The sequence below is a fragment of the Leuciscus leuciscus genome, assembly GCF_965113295.1.
Source record: "Leuciscus leuciscus genome assembly, chromosome: 9".
Classification (NCBI taxonomy): Eukaryota; Metazoa; Chordata; class Actinopteri; order Cypriniformes; family Leuciscidae; genus Leuciscus; species Leuciscus leuciscus.
The window spans coordinates 7876263-7896669 of record NC_138733.1 but is presented as its reverse complement, the minus strand read 5'-3'; the positions used below and the strand labels follow the sequence as shown (position 1 = coordinate 7896669).

The 20407-nt window shown below is 39.1% G+C and overlaps 1 protein-coding gene and 1 long non-coding RNA gene across 11 annotated transcripts in view; one reads left to right on the top strand and one right to left on the bottom strand.

Annotated features, from left to right (window-relative positions):
• Positions 1-20407, top strand: part of LOC309506283 (uncharacterized protein) — a 171183-nt gene that overhangs the window by 100836 nt on the left and 49940 nt on the right. For 4 of the 10 annotated variants that reach the window (XR_014208689.1, XM_082180067.1, XM_082180059.1 and 1 more), the window contains exons 1-3: positions 4708-4815; positions 4936-7310; positions 13898-14021. The exons of 4 other annotated variants lie outside the window; for them this stretch is intronic. The gene's annotated coding sequence lies outside the window, so the exon portion shown is untranslated. Of the gene's footprint in view, positions 1-4707; positions 4816-4935; positions 7311-13897; positions 14022-20407 lie in introns of those variants that run through there. 2 more of the 10 variants (XM_082180066.1, XM_082180061.1) reach the window with 1 other exon arrangement.
• Positions 1-20407, bottom strand: part of LOC309506480 — a 352573-nt gene that overhangs the window by 320539 nt on the left and 11627 nt on the right. The gene's annotated exons all lie outside the window — the stretch shown is intronic.

Here is a 20407-nt window from a genome sequence, read left to right as displayed (position 1 = left end):
AACAGAGACACACAGTGGTGTGTGAGTGTGTTCCAAGTGTAAGACTTGAGAAAACAGTGACACAGCAATACATGGGGGTTTTCCCTGGTTACAGGTTCCCAAAGACTGCTCTGTCACCTACCCTTAATACCCTTCAATATTTTTTAGGGTTGTTTTGGGTCACTTCATGTACCCCAGGGGGTAACACCTGGTTTCGGAGGAGAGGGGAGATGTCTTGAAGAGACTTCACCCAAAGAGGAGAACAGGTCTCCTAAGTTCTCAATCTTTCTCATTATACCAATGACTGCAATGAAATTAAGACCATTTTACCAATCGCACTGAGACATTTAAAATGATACTAAACATGAAAAGGAAAAACAATAGATTCACAAGATACATCATATGTGATATATAGACATTCTTAGTGAACTTTTGGTGACTTGGGGGAGAGGAAGGGAGGAGGGAGAGGGGGGATGCAGAGATAAGGAAGGAGAAAAGTTTGGACAGGACAATGTCCAGGGTGCGTTTTATTGCTTTATTGCAAGGGTGAGTTTTATCTCAGCTTTTGTCTTAGCAGGAAAATCAGTTCTTACATCTCCACTCACTCACAGTAGCTCAGAGATCCACTCGTTGACGATCACACGTTGATCTGATTGGTTACAAGGTAGTTTGTGACGTCAGAAACACCAGCGATTTCAAACCGTGTTTTTGAGTCCTTGATTCACTGGAGTTTTAAGGAGAAAATACTCAGAAATGGTGTTGACTTGTGAATTTACACATGGTTTGTCTTAAAGCATATTAAAAACACCACATAGACATATTAACAACATTAAAAGCTTGATTTTCACCACAGGGGGACTTTAAGTCAAAAGACTAATGACTTAAGATTATTAACTAACAAATAAATGTTTTCTGAATATTTTTTAACATCTTAATAAACACAAAAGCAATATAAACTGAAACGGCGTATCTCAGTAGTTAAAACACTACACACTGACTTGAGATACAACATTTTTATTATTGACACATTATCTGCATGTGTCTTGGTAATTATACTGGCTTTGTTCTCTCTTATTTATACATTTATATGAGACATTTAAGAACCTTTTCATTTGCTCTTTTCCAGATATGAGGGTCTACAGCAGTGGTTCCCAACCTTTTTTGTCTGAGACCCCCTTTTTCCCAAGAAAATATTTCAGGGTCCCCCTTCACATTTAATGATATTATCACTCTTGTAAGCTTGCAGCAAGGATGACAGAAAAACTGTATATTTATTACTATAAACAGATAATTAATATATTTATATATGCAAAAATAATAGCCTATACTGAAAATACAATAAACAAAAACATCAATAGGCCATTTGTAATTATTTATTTTCTCCTAAGTAGCCTATAAATTGGCCCTATTTGAAATGAAATATCAGTATTCAATACAATACAAAAATAGCAGTATTCACATAGAAAAAAAAGAACAAATAGGATATTTCAAAATAAATGCTGTCTGGGACCTCAATACTTGAATGTTATACTCACTGCATGTTATTTGATTAATATCAATCAGTGTGAGGATTGCTGCTGGCAGTTAGTAATAATTTTGTCAATTCGTGGAGAGATCTTTGACAGTGCAAGACGCATATCATCCTCAAGGGTCAGTCTGGCCCTGTATTTAGTTTTAAGGGCTGTCATGGTTGAAAACCCAGCTTCACAAAGGTAGGTGGTGCTGAAGGGAATCAGCACCTTCATTGCAGCTGTGTGACAGACTGGGTGTTCTTCTGCAATTTCAGACCAGAATGATTCCAATGGGACCTCACTGAAACGGGCTCTCAGGCTGGCATCAGAGGATATTTCTATAAGCTCTTCCAGAAGTCTTGATGGCAGAGTAGCTGGAAGCTTTGCTTCAATATTCTCAGTGAAGGGTTTTCTGATCCACAGAAAATCAGCTGCTTGCTCCTCAGTAAGAGCTGGGAAATAACTATCAAATTTCTCCAGGACCTTTGATAGATGCACTGTTATTTGACGTTGAATGATTTTAAAATTCAAATGTCTGTCTGCAATAAATGCATGGGTGTGCTCGAACATGTCACTGATTCCGGAGGAGACACAGGTTTTCCACATGTGCAGTTTTCTTTTGAAAGTCTCAACTCGTTCATGCTGCACCACAGTGTTTATGTTTGCACCTTGCATTGCTCTGTTAAAGGGATACTCCACTTTTTTTGGAAATAGGCTCATTTTACAACTCCCCCAGAGTTAAACAGTTGAGTTTTACCGTTTTCGAATCCATTCAGCCGATCTCCGGGTTAATGGTTTAAAGGTTTATTCAAGTTTAAAACTTGACTCTTCTGTAGTTACATCGTGTACTAAGACCTACGGAAAATGAAAAGTTGCGATTTTCTAGGCTGATATGGCTAGGAACTATACTCTCATTCCTGCGTAATAATCAAGAAACTTTGCTGCAGTACCATGAGTGCAGCAGGCGTAATGATATGACGCAGCACCTGATAATAGTCCCCAGCTCAGTAGCCTATTATCAGGCAGCATGCGCTGCGTCATATCATTACGCCTGCTTCACCCATGGTACTGCAGCAAAGTTTCTTGATTATTACGCAGGAATGAGAGTATAGTTCCTAGCCATATCAGCCTAGAAAATCGCAACTTTTAATTTTCCGTCGGTCTTAGTACACGATGTAACTACAGAAGAGTCAAGTTTTAAATAGGAAAAATATCGAAACTCTTTGTTCATTTTTTTGAGAGAGATGCTAATGGTCTTGTCCGGTTCAATTCATTATGCTAAGCTATGCTAAAAGTGGTACCGCCAGACCCGGATATCGGCTGAATGGATTCGAAAACGGTAAAACTCAACTGTTTAACTCTGGGGGAGTTGTAAAATGAGCCTATTTCCAAAAAAAGTGGAGTATCCCTTTAAGCTTGTTAATTTCACCGAATATGTCTGAAAGGTAGCTGAGTTGAGCGAGCCATTTGTCATCGTCCAAAAACTCAGCAAGGTCTGGTCTCTTGTCCGCAAGAAAGTCACGCAACTCCTCCCTCAGGCTGAACAGATGCATCAGCACCCGCCCTCTGGACAGCCACCTCACGTCAGTGTGCATCAGCAGGGTATGGTAATCAGCGCCGACCTCTTTGCAGAGCGCAGTGAATAACCGGGAGTTGGTGGCTCTGGCTTTCACAAAGTTTACGATTTTTACGGCCACATCTAAAACTCCATGGAGACTGGGTTCCATTTCTTTTGTAGCAAGCGCCTCTCTGTGCAGAAAGCAGTGCGTTGAAATCGCAAGGGGTGCAACACCTTTGATACGCTGAATTACCCCGGACTGCCTGCCAGTCATCGCAGCAGCTCCATCAGTACATACACCAATACAGTCGCTCCAGTTTATCTCATTTGATCTCATGAAATTATCCAAAGATTCAAAAATATCGTTTGCCGTCGTCGTGGTACGCAGCTCTTTACAAAACAAAAAATCTTCTTTTATTTCGTTTTCCCATTCATAACGAACGTATGCGAGGAGCTGTGCCACTTTTGACACATCATCAGTAGACTCGTCTACTTGAAGTGCGAATTTATTACCACGAAGTCGTGCAGAAAGCTGATCCCTCACATCTTCTGACATTGTTGTGATACGACGTTTGACTGTATTATTTGATAATGGTATCTTAGCCAATTGTTTTGATTTATCTTCTCCAAATAATTCCTTGACGATCTCTGTTGCGCATGGCAAAATCAAAGTTTCTGCAATTGTATGCCCTTTCTTTGCTTTGGCGATTTTTTCAGCAACTGTATACGATACTATTAAAAGTTTCTTGTCAGTAGCTGTGATTTCCCTCATCTCATTTTGCGAGAGTGTCAATTCTTTTGCCTTGCGTTCAAAAAATGCCCTGGGCTTGTCGCGGTATTGGGGATGAGTTGTCTGAAAATGTCTTATTAGTTTGGACGGCCTCATGCACTCGTTAGCAAGGACTTTGGCACAGAAAATGCACTGTGGCTGAGGCAGAGAGTCTTTGCTACGAGAAAATGAAATAAAACCATAGTCCAGGTAACTGTCTTGGTATTTCCTGCATTTCGTGTTTCCCGTATTCGTATTGCTAGCACTGCTAGCCCCGCGAACAGACTTGGTGGGAGTTTCCTCACCTGGGTCCAGTATGTCTGGGTCATTGCTACCAGCAGCTGTAGGCGAATCAGTGGGACTCTGACGTTTTTGTGGAGGACGAATTACAAATTTGTCCATTTTTTGGTCTGCTAATTAGCAATTTTTTCATTAGCTAATCTAATATGATCGTTCTTGATACTTACTGCTCAACACTTTTCAAAATATGACGCGACCCCCCACAGAGCTCGCTGAGGCCCCCTTGTGGGCCGCGACCCCCCTGTTGGGAACCACTGGTCTACAGGAAAGGACTAACATGGTCATTGTGGATATTAATCTCTTATCTGGATTCAAAGCTGATACATCAATGGTGCGTTTGAGTGATTCATCACAAAATGTGTACAAATTTCTACAGTTTCTCTTTTTAGAAATTAACCAGCACTTTTTCCTCACAGCTTAAAATGTTTTTCAGAATGTACAGAAAACCTGTGGAACGGGTCGATTCTAAAGATGATCGTGTATTTGAAGGAGGTGAGAAAACAACAACATTCATATGATTTTATGTCTTATGTTGATTCATAAACATTTCATCCATAATGTCCATGACTGATGAGTTTGTTTCCTCCTGTAGATCCCACAAAATGTTCCAGTGAATTACCAGATACAAACGAAACAGGTTCTTCAAGTGAAGAATCTCAAGCCAGCTGTGATTAAAGTGTACGATTACTACCAAACAAGTAAGATTTAATATGTCAGTGTTGAATGCTTTGATCAAGTGATGCACATTGTTTATTCAGATTTAATCATGTACAGGTTTCCATTGTTGTACAAATGTGAACATCTTCTTTTTCCTTCAGGTGATCAGTCAGAGGCCGAGTACTTCTTACACTGTGGATGAAGCTGAAGAGCGTCACCTTATAGTTCAGCTTGGATAAAGATGTTGGAACTCTCTAATGTTGAATATTATAATGTTTATTCTTTATCCTGGACAAAATTATTTCCAATCCATCAGCCCAAATTAGAACAAACCCCCAAATCCTAATCAGTTTTTGGCTGCGTCTCTTGAGATCATGACTTATCAATTCACAATGCATATGATTAATAAAAGTGTTGCAAACAAGTTATGGTGAGCCGGTTGAACTGTTGAATGTGTAATAGCTACATGCTATGGCAAAATTTCAGAATCAGACGAGATTATTATGATGATATTATTATTTTTTAATATCTTATCTCAGCTAAATAAAGGTGGCAGAAATAACCAAAACGGGGATTTCAAAGTGAGAAGAACCTTTTTTTTTTTCTTTCTTAGTGACATAAAGAACTTTTTTGTACTGTCACTTTATAAGATTCTTTGTAGAACCATTCATGAAAATGTTCTTTATGACCCCATTTTAAACAAACATACAAAGAGAATCCAGGAATAATATTTAAATGTTTATTGCCTTTACATTGTGCCAGATAAAAGCATATGAATACATACAGTAAGGCATTAAACAGGACATTTCATAAATCAAGCAAATTGCACAATTGTAAAAAGAGAAAACAGTAGAAACACTCACCAATAAACCAAAAAGCAGACTACAATAAACAGTCCACTCCAAATGAAAACAGTAGTATTAAAGGGATAGTTCACCCAAAAATGAAAATGTTGTCATCATTTACTCACACTCAAGTTGTTCCAAACCTGTATGAGTTTCTTTCTTCTGTTGAACACAGAAGATATTTTGAAGAATGTTGGTATTTGTATTTTTTTACATTTTCAAATGGTGCTGTGACTGAAAAAAGGTTGAGAAACACTGCACTAGAAGACCAGAGTTCGATCCCAGCCTCAGACATCCATCACACACCTGAAGATTTATGCAGATGAGAAGTGTAATATGTGTTTATGAGAAGAGTTTTTCACTGCTGGACTCTGAACAGCACCAGGAAATACAGACCATGAGAGAAATCATGTGTGTTTTGAACACAGCCGGACTCTCCATTGGTCTAGACTGACTCTGTCCGGCTTCACTTTTACCTGTTTGCATTTGTTTGATTTGTTCATTTATATGTCAGTCAGAAATCATTAACCGCATTTCCACTGTACAGACCATATCAAATTAGGCTTTATCATTGTTTCACATAAATGCACAAAACATTTACTTACTGTGTTTGCACCTGTTTAATTGTGGACACAAGACTGCACAGAACAACTCTTTCAGGTTTTTAGTTCAAAAGAGAACATTTAGAAAAATGTTAAATTCATTTATGTTTGATTTGTTAAGTGAGAATGATAATATTTTTTTTTGTTTCCACCAAAGTAATTTAGTGTAATTTATCTCTCTCTTGTCTCACTATCCTGTAACTGTTATGTGTAAGATATAGGGACCAAAAAAATGTAAGAGTTTTTCTCTCTCTTTTTAAAAATAATTATATGTAGGATAAATACAAGCAAGTATCATAAAATCAAGCAACATATACAAGCAAAAGTGCTGTTTTCCTGTCTATGAGCATTATCGCATTATGACATTGATTTTATGTAACAGCTCCATAAACAAGTTATTATAGGGTAACTTTAATTTTAGGCACAAGTCAGTCAACGAAAATATATATTTTTGTTGGTATTGATAACGGTTGGTTGATTAACCCAGTACAGGTGACTAGACTGTTGAAGTCATAAGTATAACGATAGTGTATTTGCTCCGTATCAGTGACGAAAAGCGATTTACTCCCTGTGGTGAAAATCAACGTTTTATTGTTTATGTGGTGTTTTTGCCTCCATGCCTCACAAACTTCTTTGGCGAGCATCCGTTAGCCTATAAGACACAGGTAGAACATTAATGATGTCAAGTTCAAATAGGCAAATGTGTTCATGCAGAAATACGATGTTATAGCGAGCAGTGAGATGAGAACGTACCTACAAGGTTTGTTTGCGCATCAGTAATAACAGGCTTGTGTATGCCTAATGTAGGACTCCTGTATGTCACTGTAGGCTAATCGTCTTTACCTTTATTACAATCGTAATAAATTAACATTAACATTTATTACAGTCGTAATATAGTGGGCAGCGGTGCACACTTTTTTCAATCGATGCATCGCGTCATTGACTTTTATTAAAGAATATGCGGCCCCTTTAAGAAACATGACACACTGCGCACTGAGAATGCGCAGAAGAGAGAAGCGAGAGAGACGAGACGAGCTGAAAACAAATGTGGAATATTTTCTTCGGATACCGTATATTTCCAGTCTGCAGGTGAGAGATGTTACTAGATTACAGAGTTTAACATTAACCAGCTCCTCGAGTTTGTATGTTTAAAGGACAATTCCGGTGAAAAATGAACCCAGGGGTAATTAACACATGGTTACCGAGTCGATCGTTCCCTGGGATGCGTTTTCATGAAAATCGAATGTAAAGAGTTTTATCTCTAAAAACAGATTAGCTAATAACGCTAGTATATGGGGCACAGAGTAAGTAAAAGTAAATCGCTATAATACCACTAACAAGGCTCAAAATAGCCTCACACTAACACGGTAGCATAATGAGGGTCCCTACATGCAAACCGAAGCATTGAGAGCTTTGTAAGTGTACAGACAGTTTAATAAGAAGATACTTTATAAAGACAGACAGTACATTACGCGTTTACAGGCAGGCATCATCTTGGAAAACAGTCTCGACTAGTCGAGCCACGAACGCCGTGCTACGTTAGATTTCACAAACGTAATTCCTATCGACCAGCTCACTTAGCACGGGCGTTCGTGACTCGATTAGTCGAGACTGTTTTCCAAGATGATGCCAGTGCGCTGCTGGCCAAATGGGTGCCCTAAGCAGAATTGTATTGTTGTTCCCCCCCCTCATGTTATGGAAGTTTTTTTATTTTAATTTTTTTATAAAAAAAACACCTACTTTAGGAGTAAAAATAGAACTTTAATAATATATATATATATATATATTTACAAGTGTAGCTCTACAGCAAAAAATAAAATTCTAACTAAAATTATACATCTTAAATTAACATAATGAATATTATCAAAATAAACAATAATAAATTAAATATAAAGATAGCTGGTTGATGGACTTGCTTCAGTGCTCCATCATGTGTGAGTGACTGTAGTTCCTGGGTCCCTCTGGATCAGTGCTGGATGGTACCACTTCATCCTCTTTTGTAATAAATCTCAGCATTGAACCTTCATTAAAATAAATAAAGTGGAAGATATTAGTCACTTACGAATTACTGCGTGCACTTTTAAGTAAACAGTTTTTGTTATTTAAAAACATAAGTAAATTAAGAGCAGTCAGTGTAATACAACAGTTTTAACAAAAACAAAAGACAGTTATGTCCTATGGCTATGATTTTATTAATACAATTGTCAGATTTATTTATACTCTCAAGCATTCAGAAATCATTCAAAGGAAAATTTAGCAGTTTTGTTACTTAAAATAATTATTTACAAAGAAGAAAACACCATAGGCCCCAATATTAACACACCACACCACAGACCACAAATATTTGGACTACTTTGGTAATCAAGTAATCAGTCGACTATTTTGACGAAGATAATATTCAGAGTAATATTAGAGTAGGCCTAGTATTTAGACAATATTTTTGTGGTAATAAAAAGTGAACAACAGCCTTTAAAATGACATAAAATACATTATGTAATCACAGTGAGGTAATAATAATGAGTAATCATAAGGTTTCATTTAATAACAGTGTTAAAATACATTACGTACATTATTATAACAAATGCCTGCCGAGGGCACCAAAGGCCTGGTTGTTGTAACACTAGCAGATTAAATCCTCGTTTAAGATTAGCCAAACAACATTTCATTCAAATGTCCATTCTTTAATATTTGCCCACTTCTTTAAATGCTCCAGTCACTGTAATTTCTTGAACAAGAGCATGTGAACATCACAACATGCAAACTAAGGGGCTGTTTTACATGACACCGTTTTCAACTAAAAACGTAAAACTTTTTATGCGTTTTGGCCGTTCGTTTATACGACAACGGTGTTTTGGGTGCCTGAAACTGCAAAGTTTTGAAAACGGGTTTCAAAGTGCAAGTTTTTGAAAACGGTCTCCGTGTAAACAGCAAAAATGCGAATATGTGAAGATGATGATCTCATGCATATGCGCATTACGTATTCAGTCTATAGTGTTTCATCGCCATCTAATGGCCTGGCAGAGGAATACAGGGTTTTTAGTCGTTTTCGCGGATCTGTGTGAATGGGGATTGTTTTGACAATGGTGTCGTCTGTACGTCCAAATCTCAAAGAAAAAACTTTTCCGTTTTAAGCTTATCGTTGTCGTGTAAACGTACCCTTTGAGGGAATATGGCAGATGTGTTGGTGGTGGTGACGTTATTTAACGACCTTAAACACGTATAATTAATCTCCCTCATTAACGTCAACAGCCAAGAAACTTTCACAGGTTTGTGAACATAGGCCCGAAAGTGATGCAAGGGCTTCATCTGGGACTTTTTTCTTTGTTTTTCGGTGCCAGACTGCTGATGTCTTTTCCCCGTCATTGTTGTCCATCAGTTATGATGATTGTTTGCAGTCAGCCACAAACGTGTGGGCGGGCACGGATGCGGGAATGACACTGTAGCAAGGTTAGATGTTGTGGGAAGAAGGAGGAGGGAACCGGGGAACATTCAAAGACTTTAATAAACGTAAAATAAACTAATACAAAGTAGGCATGTGCCGGTATCACATTTTCATGCTGCGATTAATTGAGTGATCTTTTATCACGGTATACGGTATTATCACGATATTTTAATTGCACATGAGAAACAGATGGATGGGGGGGGGGGGGCAATCAATTGTGATTGTCAAAGCATTTGGTAACTAAACTGAATTTTATTAAGTTTAGTGACAACATGTTACAATGATTACATGGTACAATGACTGGTAGGCTACTGTTTGTATTGCTTAACACAAATTTAACGATTTCAATTCAATACTTGGGATTTGATTTAAATCTTGATTCAATATTGACTAATTTTGGATAAATATTAGGAAGGCTACAGTAGATAGCCCACATGTTATTTTTTTCTCATAAAAAAAATATCTCACATAATGCTGTGAAACCATATACTGTAGAGCCCTATCAGCTGGTATTATTAAAGGTTACAAATAACTAATTAAATCAAATATAATGTGGTTTTCATTATAATAACAATTATGTAATGACACAAGTAAAAATATAATAAATATGTAAAAAAGTGCAGTGCACATATTCAGCAAAATACTCCTCTTTATCTATTTGTTTTAGTCATCTAACATGCTGCTGGTCATTAAATGGTTTAAATGTAACGTTCTGTGACACAATTGTTCTCCTGTTATCAAAAGTTATATCAAAAGTAACCTGCTCTGTCTTGTTTGACGGTCTTCGTGTCCTCTTTGCTCCGCGATTTTTCTCTGCGTGAGAACGGATGTGTGGCGTGAGCGTGTGAAGAGTCTCGCGCTGAATGCGTCGAGTTGGCAGCTCTGCTTTTAGAAGCGGGATGGATCCGGATACATCGGCGGCGGCCATAGACTGTAGGCGGCGGCGTTCCTCCTTCCACCATGCTGCTTCTCCATGTGAGGACTGTTTACATTAGACTAGAAGTGCGCACCGGCCGCATGCTTATACACGTGGCGATTGTTTACATCAGAGTGCGCACGTGTTTCGCGCAGCATATACGCAGTGTTTGTTTAAGCGGCTGATGGAAAATAATCTATAATGCGCGTTCTAAAAATCTAAATTCGGATCTATTATTTTTCACGGTATTTTGAAGTGCCCGCGATAACAATATCGTGCATATTCATTACCGCGATTTATCGCATTACCGAATACCGGCACATGTCTAATACAAAGTGAAAGTAAAGACACCAGCTCCTCACGGACGACTGCTGTCACATATAACAAAACTCAACATAAATCCAGGCCTGGCCTCTCTCGAGCTTCACTGATGTCGCTCCTCCTTTATGCTTCCGCTCCTCCGTGAGAGATACGAGACCGGCGCTCATTAGCAATCACGCCACCGGCCTCGCGCCATTCTCTCGCGGCCCTCGGCCTCGTCCTGCTCGCCACAGACACGTCACGTATGCTGATATCTACTGCATTTACCGTAAAATGCATTTTTAATATATATTTATGTTTATATTTATGTTAATATTAGTATAGCATAAAAGGTTTCTTTTATTACATTTTTTTGATCAACCGAAATGGTGCTCCCCCTGGGAGCTGGTGCCCTACGCAAATTGCGTACTCTGCGTATAGGGAGCGGCGGTACTGGTTTAAGGGCCAATGTAATGAAATGCGTTGTGTCCTGGTTTATTATTATTAGAGTGTAATAATATGTTGGTAGAGTGCTTTCACAGGCTCTGTTGTTGTGGCAAAAATTCATTAAACAATCATCAACTGCGTAAGAGACACTCTGAAATTCAAATGATCATTAAAAAGTATTTTATTCTTGCAAGAAGGCCCAGTTGCCACACAGAAGTCACCAGTACAGTCTGTGGAACAAGTGCGACGACGAGAGGGAGGGCAGAGGAGTCTTTATACTGCTTTCAAGGTCTTCTGCTTACAGGCCCTTATCTAAACAAGGGAAGGTTTCTCTGCTAGTGATCTAATCCTGCTGAGTTTATTCTTACAAACTCACAAGTTCTAAATTGGACGGCCTCTGACCCTAGGGGTCCCTTTTCAATCTGCCTCCTCCTGACGTCTCACCTATTTCCCAGTGTTTAAAAACACACACACATTAGTCATATGCTGGCAGACCACGTACAGTCCAGCAAGGATCATTTCAATGTCTTACTGAAATAAATGAAAATCAATACTGTAAGTCAATGAAAATCAAAAATTTCCATTACACTGTTAAGGGCTTCAGACTAACAGTTTTTACTAGGAACGCTGTTGTAGATCATAACTGATTTTTTTTAGGAGCACAGGCTGAAATTGTAGGGGCACACCTTAAATCAACCGGCAAAGCAGATATTCACATTTCCCCCATTTTGACTGTATTACTGACAAATGCCTTGGTAATAAATTGACTTAACGTACAAAAATTACAATGTGCAGTTTTATTTTAAGTTCACATGGCTCCAGACTAACATTGAAGGGCAGCGGCACCAGAGCCACTAAGTTCTACAGAAAGTGGATACTGTTGAGCTGACAATAAAGCACTGAGCTGAATTTGAGGTGTAGTTAAAAATGAACTTAAATGATTATTATTCATAATGTCTTAATATTAATTTAAAAGCAAAACAAGGGGAAAAAATAGATATTAGGGAGTGAAAATAGCTAATAAGCGCTCCTCAGCAACCACCTACTGGTAACAATGGTAATTTAATTTCTCCTGGTATCCATGTCAGTGCGGTTTGATCAGATATCTGTGGTTTTTAACAGAGAACTCTGCACCAAATCTGAATGTTTTTCACTGGATCTTGCAGCGATGTTATTAATTCTGTGGCAAATTCAATGGATTTCTTCACTGGATCTCCCAGCGCTGTGTAGTAACTGTGTCACGTGATCGAGTATCTCGCAACGCTGCACTGTCTATTATTGGTCCGAACTAATAAACGGTCCGTGAAGCACAAATGAGTAGCGAAGTTTGTTCCGCTTTCATTTAGTTTTCCATTTAATGCTGGGCAACGTTGTGGTCGCGCCAGCGTGACCAAGCCTATATAAACATTTTTTCGCATCAGCAGGAAAAATGGTCGCAAAATTTGACCACTTGTTTGCAGTCTGGAGCCCTGCTGTTGGAGGAGGAGGAGGGACAACAGTGAAGGACGAGAGAGGACCAGGCCTGGACTTTTATGTTATGCTGGTTTGCCGGTTCCTGCCTCCTTCTTCCCATAACAACATACTTCGTTACACTGGTGCCGAAACCCAGAAGGAAGAAGGAGGCGTTAACTGGCGAACATTCAAACAAACAAACACTAAACGAAACACTAAACGAACGAAATGAACTAACTCACTCTCTCTCTCTTTCTCTCACCCCTCACAGTCACAAGCACACATTCTTCCAATTCTGATTAAAAATAATGATATTCTGTAAAAGATACATCATGCAGATGCCCTGGGACATATGTATCCTGGGGTCATTGGGTGTTTCGGGTCTTTCAACATCAGACACCCTCGCCCAGGCGACCCGGCCGGAGTTGATCAGACACCGGCCTGTGTCACAGCAGCAATTGCCCACGATTCTGCCCTCTTAATGCAAAGCCACCTAGGGGCTTTCTCTGCAGATTCGGTTGCAGATCTGATCGCCTTTCTCTTAGCTTCCCCTGTGATGCCTAGGATTTTAAACATGTTGCAGAGTGATTGCCTTGCAAATCCTCTGCAGCCCACCTCCAGAGACTCGCAACGAGTTTGCCAGCCCAATCATGTATGGACGAAGCGTCGTGGATATTATTCTGGTTGGGATTTTTAGCTGTTGCAGATAAAGTCATAATTGTTGGTGATTTTAATATACATGTAGATAACGAAAAAGATGCATTGGGACTGGCATTTAAAGACATTCTTAACTCTATTGGAGTTAGACAACACGTGTCAGGACCTACTCATTGTCGTAATCATACCCTAGATTTAATATTATCACACGGAATCAATGTTGATGCCGTTGAAATTCTGCAGCAGAGCGATGACATCTCAGATCATTATCTAGTCTCGTGTACTTCATTTAGCCAAGGCTGCAAAGCCGACTCCATGTTACAAATATGTTAGATCTATCACTTCTGCCACTAAGGATTGCTTTATTAATAATCTTCCTGATCAGTTTCATCATCTCAGCATCCCAGATAGCTTAGAAGAACTCGATATTGCGACAGAAACTTTTAACTCTCTCTTTTTCAGCACTTTAGACACAGTTGCTCCGATGCAGAGCAATAGTCCAACACCGTGGTACAACGAGCACACTCTGGCCCTTAAGAGAGCAGCCAGAAAAATGGAGCGCAACTGGAAGAAAACAAAACTAGAGGTATTTCGCATTTCATGGAAAGAGAGCACTATTGCATACAGAGAGGCCTTAAAAAGCTGCTAGATCTGCGTATTTTTTAACCCTATTAGAAGAAAATAAACAAAACCCTAGGTATTTATTTGAAACAGTGGCTAAACTAATGAAAAAGAAAGCTTCAAGCCCTGAAGTTTCCAAGCAGCACAGCAGTAATGACTTTATGAACTTCTTCACTTATAAGATTGATAACATCAGGGAGAAAATTATAACTATGCAACCGTCTACTACAGTATCGCATCAGGCAGTGCATTGTAGTGTCCCTAAGGAAAATTTGATTCATTCATTACTATAGAAGAGGAAGAATTCGTTAAACTTGTTAAATCATCTAAATCGACAACATGTATGTTAGACCCTATACCGACTAAGCTACTGAAAGAGATTCTTCCAGAGGTCATAGATCCTCTTCTTAATATCATTAATTCATCTTTGTCATTAGGATACGTATTACGTACCAAAAACTTTTAAGCTGGCTATGATTAAACCGCTTGTTAAAAAAACGCAACTTGATCGTACAGAATTATTCAATTACAGGCCGATCTTGAATCTACCTTTTCTGTCAGAGATACTAGAAAAGGTGGTATCCTCACAACTATGTTCCTTTTTAGAAAGAAATTATATCTGCGATGATTTTCAGTCAGGATATAGACCGTACCATAGTACTGAGACTGCTCTCATTAGAGTTACAAATGATTTGATCTTATCATCCGATCGTGGTTGTATCTCTCTATAGCCCCTTTCACACAGCGCGATGATCTGGGAAATTGCCAGAACGCCTTCTGTGTGAACGCAAACACGACCCAGGATTGATTGCCGGCATCGATGCCGGGTTGGGGACCTAGTAACATTGCCGTGTTCAGTCCCGGAACGCGCGCTGTGTGAACAAAAGACGTAATAATGCGGTGTCGTAGTGATGACGCTGAAGCCGGGATCGTTCGCCAGCTGTGAAACGGTACGTAATGCGCAAGTTTATGATCGAATCAGAGAAAAAAATGCACAAGCGTGGTTTCTCGAGAGAGAAATCGCAGCTCATAAGCAAATTTAAAACGCTGCTGAGACATTACAAGTCGCATCGATGTCACGTGTCTTTGCGGGATTTTTATGGATTGTGTGTGAACGCACTCTCTGATTCCGGAAAATCACTGGCAGTGTGAATGAACCAAAATCAAACAAACCCGGGTCAAATCCCGGGTCACTTTATCCGTGTATTTTCCAGAATCTCTGCGTGAAATGGGGCTTATTAGTGTTACTCGATTTTAGTGCTGCATTTGATACTATTGAACACAACATTCTTTTAAATAGACTCGAAAATTATGTTGGCATTTGTGGAATTGCATTAGCATGGTTTAAATCATACTTATCTGACCGTTATCAGTTTGTAGCAGTAAATTAAGAGATGTCTCATCGATCACAAGTTCAGTATGGCGTACCACAAGGCTCAGTACTAGGACCGTTGCTTTTCACTCTGTACATGCTACCCTTGGGAGATATCATTAGGAAGCATGGCATTAGTTTTCACTGTTATGCTGATGGAACTCAGCTCTATATTTCTTCACGCCCTGACAAAACTTACCACTTAACAAAATTAACGGAATGCATAGTTTATATAAAAAATTGGATGACTAGTAATTTCCTACCACTTAATTCTGAAAAAACAGAGACTCTAATTATTGGACAAAAAACTTTCTCACATAATAATCTACAATACTGTCTTACACTTGATGGCTGCTCTGTTAAGTCTTCGTCGTCGGTTAGGAACCTGGGTGTGCTCTTTGATACCAATCTTTCATTTGAAAGTCACGTGTCTAGTATCTGTAAAACCGCATTTTTCCATCTTAAAAATATATTTAAATTACGTCATATGCTCTCATTGACAAATGCGGAACAATTAGTCCATGCATTCATGACCTCAAGGCTAGATTATTGTAATGCTCTACTGGGTGGTTTCCCTGCACGCTTAATAAACAAATTACAGCTGGTCCAAAACGCTGCAGCTCAAGTTCTTACCAGAAGCAGGAAGTATGACCATATTAGCCCAGTTCTGTCAACACTGCAATGGCTCCCTATTAAACATCGTATACATTTTAAAATATTGCTGATTACTTACAAAGCACTAAATGGTTTAGCTCTGCTGTACTTAGCGAGCTCTTAACGCATTATAGTCCTTCACGTCTTTTGCAATCTCAAATTCTGGCCAGTTAATAATACCTAGAATATCAAAATCGACTGCTGGCGGTAGATCCTTCTCCTATTTAGCACCAAAACTTTGGAACATTCTTCCTAACATTGTCCAGGAAGCAGACACACTCTGTCAGTTCAAAGCTAGACTAAAAACACATTTCTTTGACCTAGCATACTCATAATACATTATAGACTTTTATAATTCAGTGTTAAGGCCCGTTCACACCAAGCACGATAACTATAAAGATAACGATAAAGATATAATTCTAAAAATCGTTCTCCATATTAAAGAATAACAGAGTTCACACCACAACTATAACGATAAAGATATGAGGAACGATATCGTTGGGATCACTTTCAGAACGATTTTTTTTTCCAGCTGTCCAACGATAAAACACTGACAGCCAATCAGAATCCATTCTAATTTAAAGGTCTCGCGCATTTAAAATGGCAGATGACATTGCAGAGAAGTTAATCGTCGAGGTACAAAAAAATCCTCCACTGTTTGACAAGTCAAACCCCCTTTTCAAGGATACGTTAAAAAAGATGGATATATGGAAAGCAATCGGTCGTATCCTGGGAATAAATGGTGAGAAGTATTATGCAGTTTAGCATAGTGTAACAAAATTACCTCAGGTAGGCTACCAGCGCTAGTTTTGACAACATTGCTGAAGTTGCAGTGAAAAAGGCGTTGTATACATAAAGGTGTTGACTAGGCGATGTTTTTATCCCATCATTGACAGCGCGGGGGCGCGCGTGCTTAGAATAAAAAGACCGTTATCGGTCGTTGGTGTGGATGCATATATAGTTATCTTTATCGTTATCTTTATAGTTATCGTGCTTGGTGTGAACGGGCCTTTAGGCTGCATAGTTTTTTTTTTTGTTTTTTTTTTACAAATTGGCATTAACACTTGTAATATGCTTAACGTGTTATGTCTTTTTTTTTTTTCTAGGCTGCATAGATTAGGTCAGCCGGAACCGGGAACACTTCCCATAAATCCTGATGTACTCGTTACATAAGAAGAATGGCGTCTACGCTAATATTAGTCTGGTCTCTCCCCTGTAAAGGCCTCCCTCCCCTCCCTTTACCTCTCTACAGATAAAGCGTTGTCGGGATAATTCCGGTTTGCATGGCTACGTGGAAGCGATAAAAATTCTGTATTATAAATTTTAAGGCCAGACAAGTAGTATGTTGAGGGTTGATTTGTAGGGAAGGACTACACGCCTGCACACATATATTCAAACGCGCATATCCATAGACTGAACTCGTAATATGCTTGTACACGCCATCGGCGTTCTCACAGGTTTGCGTTTTTGAAGTTTGCGCAGAAAGAACTTAAGAGTTTTCTGTTAAAACTGTGACGTGTTAGTGGCCCCTAAGTTAATAACTAATGATGGTTGCGACAGAAGTGAATCAATCAAAATAACTTTAGCTGGATAATAACTTTATTCTAGAGCTGCTATAAAGCCAAAATAATCTCTGTTACTTTAATTTCCTATTATCAATGTAAAGCTGCTTTGGAACAATCTATATTGTTAAAAGCGTTATATAAATGAAGATGACTTGACTTGACTTTACCAAGATCCACTTCCAGTTGCCAATCAGTGGCAGTAGTGAGGAGGCCAGACTTTGCTCTCGGTTGTGGAAGGGCTTTCTCTCTGGCTCTGAGAAACTTGATGGTCCTTGATTTGGGGTGGCCCTTGATGGTATTAATGGCTGTGGCTATGCTCTCAGCAACTGCCTTAAGCACCTGGTCGCGGCGCCAGCGATAGCGCCCATCTCCAAGGTCTTTTGGTAAGGCTACTAAGGAGGAGCTCTAGGGATCCCCTTCCTGGACAAAGGGGACAGGAAGGTGTCTCAATTTTGCCCCAGTTGTGGAGGTTTGCTGGATTTGGTAGGACATCATAGACAGTTTGGACTAAGAACTTGATATGATGGAAGTCTCCTTTCCAGATGTCGGCCCAGGTGATCGTACGTTGCCGAACATTTTCCCTTTTAGTCCAAGCTCCTTGCTGTCCCATTCCCACCATCCTGCTAGCTCTTACTTCCTCCACGCCTGCCAGCACTTCCTCCTGAACAAGGTGTTAGACGCTCTTTACATTTACATTTACATTTACATTTATTCATTTAGCTGACGCTTTTATACAAAGCGACTTACAATTGCTATATATGTCAGAGGTCGCACGCCTCTGGAGCAACTAGGGGTTAAGTGTCTTGCTCAGGGACACATTGGTGTCTCACAGTGGATTCGAACCCGGGTCTCTCACACCAAAGGCATGTGTCTTATCCATTGCGCCACTACCACCCTTTACCTTGAGCATTGTCAACTCTAGTTACCGGGAAGTAGTCAAAGCCATCACGCCCTGTTGCTATGGGTCCCACCAGTGCCTTTTGCCTCAGCCGTGACTCAGCCACCTCCAGCGATTTTCCTGCGCTCCATTTCCTGCCTGTTCGCACCTGTATGCCAGCACCTGTATGTTCGCACCTGTATGCCAGCACCTGTATGTTCGCACCTGTATGCCTGTATGCTAGATAGAAACCGCCAGCAACTCCCATCAAAACTGCCACTTTCACTTTTTTATAGTTGCTTGAGTGCTTATGTCGATCAATTAGCGGTACAGTCTTTGTTAGCTTTGGCTTGATTAGATGGTTTATGCAGATTTAAACAGTGGAGTATGAACAGAACTCATCGTTTTTTATTTTGTTTGTTTTTTTATTAAAATAAATGAACACACATGCGTTTAGCTAACATATTTGCAGTGTTCATTATCACCTCTGTGGCTACATTCACTTAATTTAATTCACTTTGACAACGATCCCTTACAGAATCAACACACTTTAGCTGTGTTCGTTATTATTTCTAATGTGTCAGGGGAATGCACTTAAACACTAATCAAAGAAATATCATACTTTCTGTTCTCTTCTTTTTTTTTTTTTTGTTATATATTTTTTATTGAGCATATATATATTATACAATTTCAATCAACAATATAAAAGAGGCTCAAATATTTTTGTATAAGTGTACGTAAAAAAAAAAAAAAAAAAAAAAAAAAAGGACAAACAGCGCGAAAGCAGAATACAATATTGTAGCAAGAGGTACAATAAGAGTTTATATAAATAAAATAAAATAAAATAAGTGTTTATACAGATACTGATTGTAAGAAGTCTATGAAGGGTTGCCAAATTTTATAAAAACCTAAGAGATTGTCTTTCAACAGATATCTAATTCTTTCTAAATGTAAAGTATTGGACAGATCCCGAAGCCACATTTTGTCAGTAGGTATCGCTGGTCCTTTCCATGACATCAGAAGTAACTTTTTTGCAGTAATAAGAGAGTAGGAAATGAACCGCTGCTGGGCTGAAGTAAATTTTCTAAATAACTCTGATGTGCCAAGAATAATCAACAATGGTTCAGGTGAGAATGTAGTCTTAAGAATTCTTGACAGTACATTAAATACATCAGACCAATAACTGGTGACCTTCGGGCAAGAAAAAAAAGCATGAAAAAGTGTTGCATTAAAGGCACAATATGGGATTTTTTCTCCACTAGGGGTCGCTAACCTATTTACAATAACAAAGGCGCAGATTGATGACGCAACATTTGCTATGAATTATGGATTTTGTCGTCAACGTCAAGCCGACCGATCTAATAATGTATATGGATGACTGAATACATCGATGCTTTTATCATGACTGTGATATGAAGCAGTTCGGGATTGCTAAGAGACAGCTATCAGCTCCAAACGCGATGCGAGTCCCGCGGATATAAAAGGAATATGGACATTTCATTCTACCGAACTACACGCAGAATTACTACTCACAGGTCAGTTTATTAGACAAATTAAACTTGAGAGGTAACGCAGCGCTGTTTCACTTGGTCTAACATTACACTATCACACTAAACTGCATTTGAATGTGTTGAAATGTATGTGTTAACGTTAGTTTGCCTGTATGAGACTAGCAGTAAGCTAGCTAGATCAACATTAGAATAACATACAGATCATATTCTAACATTTTATCATTGTTGAACTATATAACCTTGATTAGTTTTATGTAAATGTGCTCACCTGTTTAATAAAGTACATGTAGGAGTTGTCGAAGTCTCGGACGTGGAGCTCTCGTTTATATAGTGTCCATGGGAGCTCTCGACATCTCGAAAACACCGCGCTGA